This window comes from Ascaphus truei, chromosome 19 (genome assembly GCF_040206685.1).
Source record: "Ascaphus truei isolate aAscTru1 chromosome 19, aAscTru1.hap1, whole genome shotgun sequence".
NCBI classification, from domain to species: domain Eukaryota; kingdom Metazoa; phylum Chordata; class Amphibia; order Anura; family Ascaphidae; genus Ascaphus; species Ascaphus truei.
The window spans coordinates 34,505,834-34,520,207 of NC_134501.1; the positions used below are offsets into that span (position 1 = coordinate 34,505,834).

A 14,374-nucleotide genomic window follows, 5' to 3' on the forward strand; every position below is an offset into this window, starting at 1 on the left:
ATTTCCTGTTCCACGTTGATTTTTGCACGGTATTTGCTTTTTATCACAGCGACCGCCGAAAACCCAGCTTCGCACAGATATGATGTTGCAAATGGTATTAAGATTCGCTGAGCTTTACCACTTAACAGCGGATATTCATCTTTTACTGATAGCCAAAATTCAGTAATATCCATGCGGCAAAATTTGGTCTTCAGTGTATTGTCGCAAGATAGCTCAATAAGATTTTCTTCTTCTAAAGAAGTAAATTCAGGTGGAGCTTGGGCTTTGAATGGGTCTTGAATCCATGCGAATTTGTCAATATCATCTTCCTCCTGAAAGAATTTTTCAAACCACTTGATAATCTGTGATAGGTGATCTTCAAAAACAGATTTAGAGAAATCAACTTCATTGGCGATCACAAACTGCTGCAACAAGGGGAAACAATCTTTGCCACCGTCTTCATTCATATTTCTTCTCCACATTAGTAATTTTTTTCTGAAAGCTGAAATCTTCCCGGCCAATGTCAAAATGTGCATGTTGCCTCCCTGTAGGGAGAGATTCAACGCATTTAAATTGTCAAAGATATCACACAAGTATGCTAGTTGCACCAAAATATCAGTTTCCACAAAGTGTTTGGCATACTCGTGTTTTTCTTCTTCAAGAAAAATGTAAATTCCTTGCCGTAATTTAAACGTACGGGATAAGAAATTGCCACGAGAGAGCCATCGTGAGTGGCAGTAGTACAACAAAGATGTGTATTCGGCTCCCATATCCTCACACAATTTTTATTAATAACCTTGCTTTCAATGGCCGAGTTTTTATAAAATTTACCACATTCACCACACGTTCTAAAACCATATTCAGCGGAGGACTCAAATACTTTGATGCGAGTGCTTCTCTGTGAATGATGCAATGGGTCCACATTGAATACGCAACTTTCTTTCGAATAAGCGCCTGTAATCCTCCGTAACGACTGGACATCGAACGACCACCATCAGTATAGACACCAACGCACTTTGTCCATTCCAAATTATTTTCAACAATAAATGTATCCAGGATCTCAAACAAGTCTTGAGCTTTTGTACCTGCCGTAATACTTTTACAAAAGAGAAGGTCTTCCACAATGTCATTGCCATCTATGAACCTTACATAGCAAATCAAATGTGCATCCTTATTGTTGTCTGTTGCCTCATCCAGCTGCAAACCAAATTCCTGTCCTTTTATTTTTTCAATTTACTGATCATTGAGATCCTCCGCCATGTGCTCAATTCTGCGACTGATAGTATTGTTAGACAAAGGCACATTTGAAAGCAATTTCCCCGCAGATTCGCCGATCATAATGTTCACCAGATCTATAGCAGCCGGTAGAATTAGTTGTTCTTGCATAGTATGGGGCTTTTTACACTTCGCAACTCTATATGCAACCTTGTATGATGCTAGCAAAGCATTGTTTGGTATTGATAAATGGTGAGAAATGCTGTTGTTTTAATTCTTTTACCTTTCTGGCAAAGAAGTCGCGAGGTTTACCAACCATGTTTGAATGCATGGTTTCTAAATGGCGTTTTAGCTTACTCGGAAGCATGCACTCTGGCACCAAAGTCTTCAAACACAGCACGCACTGCGGTTTTTCTTCACCGTTGACATTTGTTGATGTAAAGCCAAAATCCAAATAACTGTCGTCATATTTACGATATTTCCGCTTCTTTAAACACCCGCCACTAGTTTGTGGTGCATCGTCTTCATTTCAGTCCTAGCATGCTTATTACACTTCAGTAAAAACTTGTCCATTTTTAATCCGTACCTTCAAAAATAATAAGCCACTGACGAGACCGCGCAGTATAGATTCGCCTCAAGATGGTCTCTACCAGAGAGAAGAGAGAGAATACATGATGAGCGCACTTACACTTCTATTGTTATAAGTGTACATATACTAGTGAAAGCCCATACTGTAAGGAATCCACTACTGGCTTTGACTGCAGCCTTGCAGACCTGTGCAGTTGCAAGCTTCCTCTGGCAATCTATGGCACAGGTGCTGCCTCTCATTGCAGCTTCTGCCCTGTGCTACTTCATTGGAGGAATTCTCACACACCCTCCTCCTGTGATTGGATCTCCGCCCTTTATATTCTAGGCGTTGGCTCTGAACCAGCGCCGAGCATAACTATTCATATCTCTATGTTACTGACTCTGCCACAAACCACCCCAGGCCTTTCTCCTAGCATTCTTACCTTCCAAGTTCCTGAGTATCCAGAGGCCTGGTCCTGGACGTCTGTGCTGAAGCGTTGTTGCCAGCACTGGCCTGCTGCTATCTCCTTGCAGTGGCCTACCCCGGACGTCTGTGCTGAAGCGTTGATGCCAGCACTGGTACTGCTGCATTCCCTCCTAGCAGTAGCTACCCTTCCTTTCCTGCGGTCTGCTGCTATCTCCTTACAGTGGCCTGCCCTGGACGTCTGTGCTGAAGCGTTGATGCCAGCACTGGCCTGCTGCTATTCTCCTGCAGTGGCCTACCCGGGACGTCTGTGCTGAAGCGTGTTGCCAGCACCGGTACCTGCTGCATTCCCTCCTAGCAGTGGCTACCCTTCCTTTCCTGCGGCTTGCTGCGATCCTCTTGCAGTGACCTGCCTTGGACTTCTGCGCTGAAGCGTTGGTTCTTCCCGACGCTGCCCTGCGGTGAACTTCGGCCAGCCTGCTGTCTCCTCCTGCTGAGATCGGCGTCATGGGCCGAGGCCGCTCCTCGCGCAGAAGCCACCCCCGCGCTCACGCTCCTAAGCTGAAGCGGGGCACTCCTGATTTCCTGTTGCCGAACTCCTGCTTCATTAACGACGATGCTGCCTTCTCCAATCCTGACCCTGCGATGTACGACTATGAACTGCGCACTCCGGATCAGTCTGCGTGGACTCAGGTCGGTGATTATATAACCCCACCTCAGCCCCGCGGTCCGGTCCCGGTTTGTGGCGAGCATCGGCGTAACAGTATGCTCGGCCCATTAAAACCGGACCGCGCCGTGGCGGGGGATGGCAATTTACCAACTGAAGTTATGTCCCGGCCTGTGTATCAGTCCCACTATGAAGGCCAGTATTTGTGTGAAGTAATACCCCTGATGGATGAAATGTTTACCTATGAAGGTGTAACCCCTTTGCAAAGACAATGCCGTTGTGATCTCTTTATTAAGGCTTACTGTATCCTGAACTTAAAACAGTCTCTAGCCGAATGTATTCGCTCCCCTGATTCCCCTTTAACCTGGGATAATGTGAACCCTATGGAACTGGCCGACGCCCAAGAGGCAATCTATGCCCTGGCCTCATCACTGGACATTCATCTAGTGGAACAGAGCGCCCTCCTCATGTTGGCTCAGTCTCAAGATACACTCCATGTATTTTCCTCAACACTAGACACTCACATAATAGAACAGGATCCCCTCCTTGCCAGCTATGCTGCTGCTTGGCAGATTCTCTGTGCTACCAGTCCTGTTACTAAACCTGTGGGGTTACCTCTCTCTCCTAAGAATGGTCAAACCATTTCTCTGTCGCTGCCCGCTAAGGAAGAAGCTGCCACGCTCCCTAATCCTGAGTTAACCTCCCTAAATTCTGTCCCTGAGGTTATTTCGGTCTTAACCCCTGCTAGTCAGGCTTATGCGTTCCCCACTGTAAATCCCTGCAGTACCCAGGTCAGTGTGTCTTCCCTAGCACCAGAGAATGAATCCTGTTTGCCCTCTTTTCCTAAACCAAAAATTCTAAGCTCTGTTTCCGAGGTTTTTTCTGTATTAACCCCTGCTAGTCTGCTCTGTGAGGTTCCTACTGTTAACCCTAGTATTCCGCAGTCTAATGATAGGTCCCTAGGGCAAGAGGCAGAACCCCCTTTGACCCCACTCTCGGAGACTAGCTTCTATTTCTCTGATTCTCAGGTACAGAGTAATTTAACCCTTGGGGTTTTTCCTATGTTAACCCCTGCAGGTCAGCCCTGTGAACCTTCCTTGGTAGATCCCTTTAGTTCGTCAGTCAGGGACACCTCCTTAGCCTCAGAGGATCAACCCCTTTTGTCCTCTGACTCAGCTAAAATTCTCGGGGCTATGCCCCCTGAACTTTCGGCAATAATACTGGCTCCAGTAAAAAGTATTCTGGAGCCGTTTGTTTCTCTAAACCTGTTCGCAGAATCCCTACTCCTAGGTATTTCACTCACCCCGTCTGCCACTCAGAGAGCTGAGACCCCTGCTTCTGAGCATAGACCCCTTTTCGTGGAATCTGTTGTCGTTTCTGAAGTCCCAGACACTCTTTCCCAAATACCCACTTCAGAGGCCAGTACAGTCGTGGTTGCCCCACTTGCACTGTCTGAGTTCTCCTTTTCTCAAATCCTAGGGTTTAAAGCGAACAGTACATATTATGCTCCTTTCCAAGTGACCCCTTCTGAGATCAGCGTATCTGCTGTTGCTCCCTCAGTACCATTAAAGTTAGGGCCCTTCTTTTTGAAGGATCAGGCTTTCAAGTTTGAGACTCCCGTTATCCCTGACTTTGTAAATCTGCAGTCCCTTCTCACTGTAGTTAAAAGTTCTCCAGCAGCCGCTGAGTTAAGCTTTGCCGCTGCCAAATCTTCTGTTATAGAAGCAACCTTGCCTAGCTTACTTCTGTCTGTCCTATCTGTGATGCCTATCACCTTTACTAAAATTTCTGTTTTGCAAGGTATTTCTCCTATTAAATCTGTGATACCTGCAATTCCTTTTATCAGTTCCAAAACCCCTGTCACTAAGTCTCCCATGGAGTCTGATGCCCTCACTAGGGATTCTCAGGGACCCAATTCTGTAACAAGCAAGATGTCTCTTGTGTCTGTTGGAGAGTTTACCCCAGTTTCTCTCACGGATCATGCCACAGCCTCCGGGATGATCAAAAATGACTTTAAGTCTGGGATGCCCATTCCTGCAATAATACTGTTTCACGCTGATTCGCCCACAGTATTCGGGGTATCCACTACTGACTGTATGTCTACTGCCACGAACTCAGGGGTATCGCATTTGGAACTTTCCCTTTTTTCAGAAGATACCGTCTTTAAAATGGACTTATATTTCTCTGTGTCTTCCACAATACTTGGGGTACTTGCTATTGACTGTCCTGTCCCAAGACTAGGGTTACCTCTCAAAAAGGTGCCTGGAGCTACCGATGTTAAAAACCCTATGTTTAAAACAGTAACAATTTGCATTGCTTCTCCCACAGTATCATGTGAGACCTGGGTACCTGGGACCTCCACTCCGAAGCCAAGCTCTAGTTCTCTGTCTTCTTTCTCTGTGTTGGAGGCACCCAGCTTTAACCCCAAGACTTTTTTCCCTAAGGTCGATGCACCGCTTAACCGCCTGCCTTGTTTTTTGGATAAAATCTGTTTTCTCACCTTTCAAACAGACTCCTTACTCGCAGGTCTCTGTGCGGTGCCCAAAGTGCCCGTTCTGTATGGCAATTGGCCTCTCCCTAAGACGAGGACACCCTTACTGGACCTCGTCGCTTTACCTGAAGCGTCCGTTCCTGTTCTCTATGGGTCCACTATGGGTATAGACATGCTTATTATGTCCTTCGCCAAGGCCACAATTTCGGATTTGATTCTCTCTAAAGATCACAAACCAAAGGAAGCGGATCCTTCTTCAACTGCCAGTACCATGAGTTGCATACACACTGCTACAGACTCTCGCAAATTGCTTGGGATAGCAACCCTGCTTGGTATCAAAAGTACCGCTGCAATAGTGTGTAGTGAACCCTCCCGCCCCATTCCCTTGCTAACAACCACCCGGAATTCCTTGGAAGCTAAAGACTCTCGCAACTTCCTCCGTGCTGATTTCACCAAAGACATTGCCTTCTCTGAAGGTCCCTCTGCCATTTTTGTCCAACAATCTGTGTCCTGTGTCCCATACTCTTGGACTATTACTATGCACCGGACACCTGGCTACTGTCCTTCCGATGTTCCCATTCCGGAGCCCTCAGGTCCCATTGTCCATGTACCAAGAACTGCAGTACCACCGCTGTCTTTCATGGCACTCGCCAATGTACATCTGGATTGTGGACCTAATTCTCGCCGGAGACACTTCAGGAACAACTCAATGTCTCCCAGACCTATGAATGGTCCTGTTCACCCAGGCTTCTCACCCAGTGGTGGGGGTACTGTAAGGAATCCCAACAAACTATGGGCTTTCAACGCCACCTCTCGCCTAAGGAGGTTTAGGAACAATTCCATGTCCCCCAAATCTGTGATGGATCTTGTTCGTCCGGAGGTCTCACCTGAAGGGGGGGGTACTGTAAGGAATCCACTACTGGCTTTGACTATTGCCGTGCAGACCTGTGCAGTTGCAAGCTTCCTCTGGCAATCTATGGCACAGGTGCTGCCTCTCATTGCAGCTTCTGCCCTGTGCTACTTCATTGGATGTATTCTCACACACCCTCCTCCTGTGATTGGATCTCCGCCCTTTATATTCTAGGCGTTGGCTCTGAACCAGCGCCGTGCATAACTATTCATATCTCTATGTTAATGACTCTGCCACAAACCACCCCAGGCCTCTCTCCTAGCGTTCTTACCTTCCAAGTTCCTGAGTATCCAGAGGCCTGGTCCTGGACGTCTGTGCTGAAGCGTTGTTGCCAGCACTGGCCTGCTGCTATCTCCTTGCAGTGGCCTACCCCGGACGTCTGTGCTGAAGCGTTGATGCCAGCACTGGTACTGCTGCATTCCCTCCTAGCAGTAGCTACCCTTCCTTTCCTGCGGTCTGCTGCTATCTCCTTACAGTGGCCTGCCCTGGACGTCTGTGCTGAAGCGTTGATGCCAGCACTGGCCTGCTGCTATTCTCCTGCAGTGGCCTACCCGGGACGTCTGTGCTGAAGCGTGTTGCCAGCACCGGTACCTGCTGCATTCCCTCCTAGCAGTGGCTACCCTTCCTTTCCTGCGGCTTGCTGCGATCCTCTTGCAGTGACCTGCCTTGGACTTCTGCGCTGAAGCGTTGGTTCTTCCCGACGCTGCCCTGCGGTGAACTTCGGCCAGCCTGCTGTCTCCTCCTGCTGAGATCGGCGTCATGGGCCGAGGCCGCTCCTCGCGCAGAAGCCACCCCCGCGCTCACGCTCCTAAGCTGAAGCGGGGCACTCCTGATTTCCTGTTGCCGAACTCCTGCTTCATTAACGACGATGCTGCCTTCTCCAATCCTGACCCTGCGATGTACGACTATGAACTGCGCACTCCGGATCAGTCTGCGTGGACTCAGGTCGGTGATTATATAACCCCACCTCAGCCCCGCGGTCCGGTCCCGGTTTGTGGCGAGCATCGGCGTAACACATACACATTGGTGTACACAGGATTTCCACCAACACACTGATGGAGTGGGGGGAGATAAATGGTACTAACTATAGTAAATAACTACTCACACGGCCAAGTGTGAGTAACCGCTCACGTCACGTGTTGTGATGATCACAACATTATAAGCATGCGATATGAATACCTGCATACCTTTACATCTACATATTTATTTTGTACTGTGTGTTTTTTGCTACTTCTGTAAAATGTACTGGTGGTAGGAAAGTGGGGAGGGGACCCCCAGACAAAGCCAGAGAAAAGCCAGCTCCCAAGCAGGACAATAAGGGGAGTTCTCCACCCTCCTGGTTGGATGGGTAGCTGACACCCCCCCGTGTGGCATGGCTAGACCCTCACTGCAGGGACTGCAGACAGGCCAGCTCAGGCCCTCTGGTAACTCTGGCCCGTTTGTGCTCCCCTTAATCAATATTCCCTTTATGCTTCCATTAATTAATATCCCCTTTGTGCTCCCCCGTTAATATTCCCCTTTGTGCTCCCCCCTATTAATATCCCCTTTGTGTGAGCCGAGCACTGGGACACAGCCCGTGCCCTATGTACACACAGGCAGACAAGTGGCGGGTGGTAGAACTCCTCTTGCTGTCGCTGCCCGCAGCCGGTGAGAGGGCGAGAGGTGGCTCCAAAACCTTACATGGAACGCGCAAACGGTCCAGTTCGGTTGCTGCCCTTCGCTATTTTGGTATAATATATATATATATATATACAATAAAAAAATAGTTTGCAATCACAGTTTCTCAAATGTAGGCAGATGCTCGTCCCATATAGAAACATGTAAAAGGTGACCAGGGAAATCCAGGTAACAAAGAGACAGCACACCGCAGTATAATGAAATAAATAAAGTGGATTAACAACACAGGGCAGCCAACGTTTCGGTCCTCAGAAACATATATATATATACACACATACATATATATACATATATACATATATATACATATATACATATATATATATATGTATATATATGTATATATATATATATATACAGAAAAGGACTGTGCTTGGGTGTGGTGTGACAGCAATAGTATAATAATAAATGATCAGAAAATGTATAAATATATAAAAAACCTAAATGACAATAATAATATTTAACTGTGCAATCAATACGTTCACCAAATGCATATATAGTTATAAAAAGATGTGCTGTGGACCCAATAACAAACTTTTGTCACAAATCCTTTGAAGTCCAAATGAAGTCCAAAAAATGCAAGAAACAGAAAAGCACTGACAGGAAAAAGGCTGCTTCTTTAAAGGGCACAACGACCTCCCTCTCCACCTGCATAGAAAATAGAAGAAAAAAGCGCCCAATCCTAGTGCATTACTGTGCAAAAAATGGTTTAATTCCCAATAAAAGGTCATAAAATGAACTCACAAACATAAAAGATAAAAAAGCATTGTATGAGTAATACTCATGCTCCAAAGGATCTGTAAGCGCTGCTGCTCTGCTACTCTGCTCCGTGACACCACCGCATCCAGTACAGCCCTCGTGTATCTCTGCCAGCAGGAACTCACGTCATCAGGCTCCTCACAGTATTCTTTCCCCGGGAACACACCTCCAGATAGTTTAGGTTCCCATCGGGGACAATGTTTACGCCGGAACGAACAGATGACTTCACGCCGTGCACGGAGATGGCAAGCAGGAGAATGTCAGACAGAACTCATAAATCAACGCTGCAGGAATCCACAACACACCTGGTCCTACGCTGATGAAAACAGTTTAGCTGTTGAAACGCATATTACAGTTCTTTTTGAACTTCATATCTACTTGAAACATATCTACTTGGAAGCATGGCTGCAGGCAGCTAAGGCTGCTATGAGTTTACTTATATACCTTTACAAAGTCACCTGGCTGGCACAACAAACTTAATTAGCACATGTGAGGGACGTTACAGCAAATGGTTTTCTAAGATTGGGTGTTGTCTGGTTATGTTCTGTTGGGTGTGTTTGGTTATGTTCTGTGTTACTATAGTTGCTCACATTTATATTTTGATGTTTTTCATTGTCTCCCTGGACCTACTAAATGTTTTACCATTGTACACTTTCCGGGATTCATCACGTCTATTTTTGTTTAATTAGATGTCATGTCCTATTTGTATGCTTGTCACTGAGATGTACTCCAGGATTGTGCTATGAAAGTTCTGTGTTGTTGGACATTGTACTGAATTTTTTCAATATTTCTTCCAACCAATCATTGCTAGTATAATTTCCAACCCATCACACACAAAACAGGGGTTCATTTCCCAGACAGGGAGGTCATTAAATGTTATTTTTAAAATGACTAAATAGTATAACTCTCTTATTCGGGCTGCCACCAAAACGTTTTATAAAAATGTTTTCCCATAACGTTTTACAAACACGTTTTACCAAAAGAAGGGGATGTAGCTCAGTGGTAGAGCGCTTGCTTCGCATGTATGAGGTCCTGGGTTCAATCCCCAGCATCTCCATTCTTTTTCTTCTTACAAAAACATTGAAATTACACATTTACAATGCTAACACATCCTCTAACTCAGGCCTGCCCAACTCGTAAAGTGAGAATGGCCGAACTGCTCCAAGGAAAAACAATTTGGGCCGCACGCGTTAAGTCGTCGTCGTCGTCGTCTCTCCTCCAGCACCTCTCATCATCATCATCATCATCCTCATATCTCCCCAGAACCCCTCACTATCAACCTTTATGATACTCCCCATCTATCTCTCATACCCCCATCTCTCCCCCTCACCCACACAATACCCCCCTCCACATCAAACACACAATACCCCCCTCCACATCCCCAGCCCATTCCATGTCAGCAGCCTCCCTCCCAAGTCAGCATCCCCCCCATGTCTCTCTTCCCACAATATGACACTCTCTCCCCCTCCCCTAAATGACACTCTCTCCCCCTCCTCTCAATATGACTCTCTCTACCCCTCCCCTCAATATGACTCTCTCCCCCTCCCCTCAATATGACACTCCCCCCTCCCCTCAATATGACACTCTCTCCCCCTCCCCTAAATATGACACTCTCTCCCTCCCCTCAATATGACACTCTCTCTCCCTCCCCTAAATATGACACTCTCTCCCCCTCCCCTCAATATGACTCTCTCCCAATTCCCTCAATACAGTATGACACACTCTCTCCCCGCCCCCTCAATATGACACACTCTCCCCCTCCCCTCAATATGACACACTCTTCCCCTCCCCTCAATATGACACTCTCTCCCTCCCCTCAATATGACACTCTCTCTCTCCCTCCCCTCAATATGACACTCTCTCTCTCCCTCCCCTCAATATGACACTCTCTCTCTCCCTCCCCCTCCCCTAAATGACACTCTCTCCCTCCCCTCAATATGACACACTCTCCCCCTCCCCTCAATATGACACACTCTCCCCCTCCCCTCAATATGACACTCTCTCTCTCCCTCCCCTCAATATGACACTCTCTCTCTCCCTCCCCTCAATATGACACTGTCTCTCTCCCTCCCCCTCCCGTAAATGACACTCTCCCCCTCCCCTCAATATGACACACTCTCCCCCTCCCCTCAATATGACACTCTTTCCCCCTCCCCTCAATATGACACTCTCTCCCCCCTCCTGCAACTCACATCACTCTCTCCCCCCCTGCACCTCATATCACTTCCCCCCCTGCACCTCACATGTCAGCAGCCCTCCATACATGTCAGCAGCCCACCCCCCCTCACATGTCAGCAGCCCACCCCCCCTCACATGCCAGCAGCCCACCCCCTCACATGTCAGCAGCCCACCCCCCCTCACATGTCAGCAGCCCACCACCCTCACATGTCAGCAGCCCACCCCCCCACCAGCCCGTTCTTCACCCCCACCCCCACCAGCCTGTTTTTCACACCCACTCACCCCCCCACTAGCCCGTTTTCTCACACACACACACACACACACACACACACACACACACACACACACACACACACACACACACACACACACACACACACACACACACACACACACACACACACACACACACACACACACACACACACACACACACACACACACCTCTCTTAGATCTGCATCAGCACATCCTCTCCCCCTCTCCCCGGTACTAAGCCCCGCCCCCGGCATCCTGCTATTGAAAAAAAAAATACTCACGGCGTCCTCCTCATGCTGCTGCTGCCCCCGCGCACCGCAAAACCCGGGAGCGGGGAGGGAGGGAGGAGGAGAGGGAGGGGAAGGGGGAGAGAGGGAGGGGGAGGGAGGGGTGAATCACCGCCATTTAAAAAAATTTTTTTTACTTTTTTTTGTATTATTATTTATTTATTTAATTAAGTGGGCCTGGCCGGAGTCATAGCGGGCCTCACAGAGAGGCCAGGCAGGCCGCATGCGGCCCGCGGGCCGTATGTTGTGCAGCCCTGCTCTAACTGTATTTACATAGCAGTCCCAGTAACTGTTTAAGGGGTACGGTAACTGCTGAACACACCATGTATCTGTTATATTTGCTTGTGTAAGAGAAGGACTTATTTGCCTTGATTTTGTGAACCAACCAACTGAATTCAAAGCATCACACTATTAGGTTCACACTTACAGTTGAGAATCAACAAATACCCTTTTTAGACTTCGATTTAAAGTGGATAACACCGTACAAACTGATAAATACATAAAAGCTACTGATTGTAACAACCTTCAATAGTTCTCCAGAATTGGTGAACAATTTCCCCTTGAGTCGGCGTCTGCAATTAAAGAGGATTGCAAGTGAACCCAGGAATATTGGAAGACATCTAACAGAAATGGCTGGTACAATTGCTGCTAGAGAGTATTTTGATATCATTTTATACCAACATATAGAAAAGGTTAATACACTTAATTTTCCCTTATTCTATTGCATCATATAAGTGTAATGGGTATTCCCCCATTCAATCGCATATAATGTGTGTGTGCGGGGAACTTAGTGTTACCAGGTGTGGTGCTTTACCTGTTAGGCTCACAGGGGGCCTAAGCCTCCGCCACGGGGAGCCTGTGGCACGAATAATAATAATAGGAGTAATCTCGTACTCGGTGCAGCGCTTCCACCTGCGATGGCTCCCACTCGAGGGGGAGTGATCCTCGCAGGACAATATATAGATCACACAACAGCATGTAATACAACCAATGACTTGTGATAGAGGCTCATGGGATATGTAGTCCCTTCTCTAGAGCCCTCGCCTGGTAGGCTGGGGTCTCGCGCGCTTCTGCGCATGCGCCAGCTGCCTGTATGCCTCCCGTTGTATGGGTCTACTGCGCATGCGCAAGGCCTGCTTCGGGAGCCGCCGGGAGCTTCACATTGCGATTGCGTCCCCGGCAACCACCCGCACGCATCCCCAGCAACCCGACGCTCCGCTCTCTTCCGTTTGGCTGCGAATTGCCGTACATGTGTACCCGCGCTCGGCTGCAGTGAGTGGAGAAGGGGGGTCCGCTGAGCCGAGGGGACCTGGCTACATCCTCCCCCTGGTAAAAAAAAAACCAACGTCCTCGCTTGGGATACATACTGCTGCGACACACTTTATTCGAGCAAATGCCCAGTTTGTACCTGGCAGATACCTGGAATGCGCCGCTCCTCACCTCTGACAAGCCCCGTTGCGTTTGCCTTCCCAGCCATGGTTCATGCCTGGCTGATGGGCGGCTGATCTGTTAAATGATAATGATTAGGATTTAATAGGCTGCAATGCTTCGCGTGTCTACCAGATGGCATAAATTCATGAATTGTAATGCAGTATATATATATATATATACTGTGCAGTATTGCAGCCAGCGGGAATAAAATGCTTCAATCCCTGCCTGGAAAATAACGCAATGCACTCGGGCAGAAAACAGTCACAAACCTCAATACACCCGAGTATACCCGAATTCGTGGGACTAGCCGAGCTCGAATAAAGTGTGTCGCCAGTGTAACTCAACCCTGTACAGAATTTATATAATGAAAATGCAATTGAATCATATAACTTAGCACATGCATTGACTCTAAACAATATTGCACAATTCTGTGAGCATCACAATCACAGATTGGATCTTTCTCTGAGACCACTGCTGAGCCTCATAATGGGGTGCCCCAATTTGATCATAGGTTACCCGAGTTGGAGGGTACCTGACTCTTTGGCTCCTTCAGAGCTGTTCTTCTGCAACTCCCTCGGGGGAGTAATAAACACAGTCCTGAGGCTCAGCCTCTTCCCTTGAGGGGAGAATTGTCTCTGAACAGTCTCTGTTAGGCACAAAGCACAGGCTCTGTGGATCCAAAGGCTGGCCTGTTGGTTCCACCTTAGTAGGCATTGGCCTACGGGGCCCTTTACCCGTAGCTCCTCCGGGAGATGCCTCTTCTGTGGAGTAGTCCCTTTGAGAGGGTCCTTCCATAGGATCTTCAGGAGTTTCAGTGTGGGTCTCGTTATTGACAGTCTCTTGACCCATCTCTGATAAGTCGGACTCACCGTTGAGCGGTGTGGCCAGTATCTCTGCTTCCTCATCTCCCACTTGTGGAATGGGGAGAAGATGATTACGGTGCCATACCTTTACCCGGCCTTCAGTGTCTTTGATACGATAGACCGGGAGGCCAGGCATCTGAGATTCTATTTCATATACCCCGTCTCTCCATCGGTCGGCCAATTTGTGTTTTCCCGGGTCTCCCAGATTTCGAAGCAACACAGCGTCCCCAGGACGAAGTTCCCGATATTTGACCTTATGATCGTATAGTCTTTTATTTCCAGCGTTCAGCTTAGCTGTAGACTTCTCAGCCTGTTGATCGGCCTGCTGTAAACTATCTTTAAGTCTTTGCACACGTATTTGAAATGGGTAGCATTGTGTATCCCATCCGTCGAGACTCTAAGACGTACATCCACTGGCAATCTCGCCTCTCGCCCAAACATGAGGAAGTATGGGGAGAATCCAGTTGACTCGTGTCAGGTACAATTGTACGCATGCACCAGGGCCTCCACGTGTCGACTCCATTCAGTTTTCTGAGCACTTTGTAGAGTTCCGAGCATGTCCAGTAAAGTTCGATTAAATCGTTCTGGCAGTGCATCTCCTTCGGGGTGATACGGGGTCATCCGTGATTTGGCGATTAACGACGGACGTTCACAGAGGTACACAATTGGA

General features: G+C 47.9%; 1 non-coding gene across 1 annotated transcript; it reads left to right on the plus strand.

The window, feature by feature from the left end:
- Positions 1-9,674: 9,674 nt before the first annotated feature.
- On the plus strand, positions 9,675-9,746 carry TRNAA-CGC (transfer RNA alanine (anticodon CGC)). Its single transcript has one exon. It is a non-coding gene; the product is annotated as a tRNA-Ala (tRNA).
- The last annotated feature ends 4,628 nt before the right edge of the window (positions 9,747-14,374 follow it).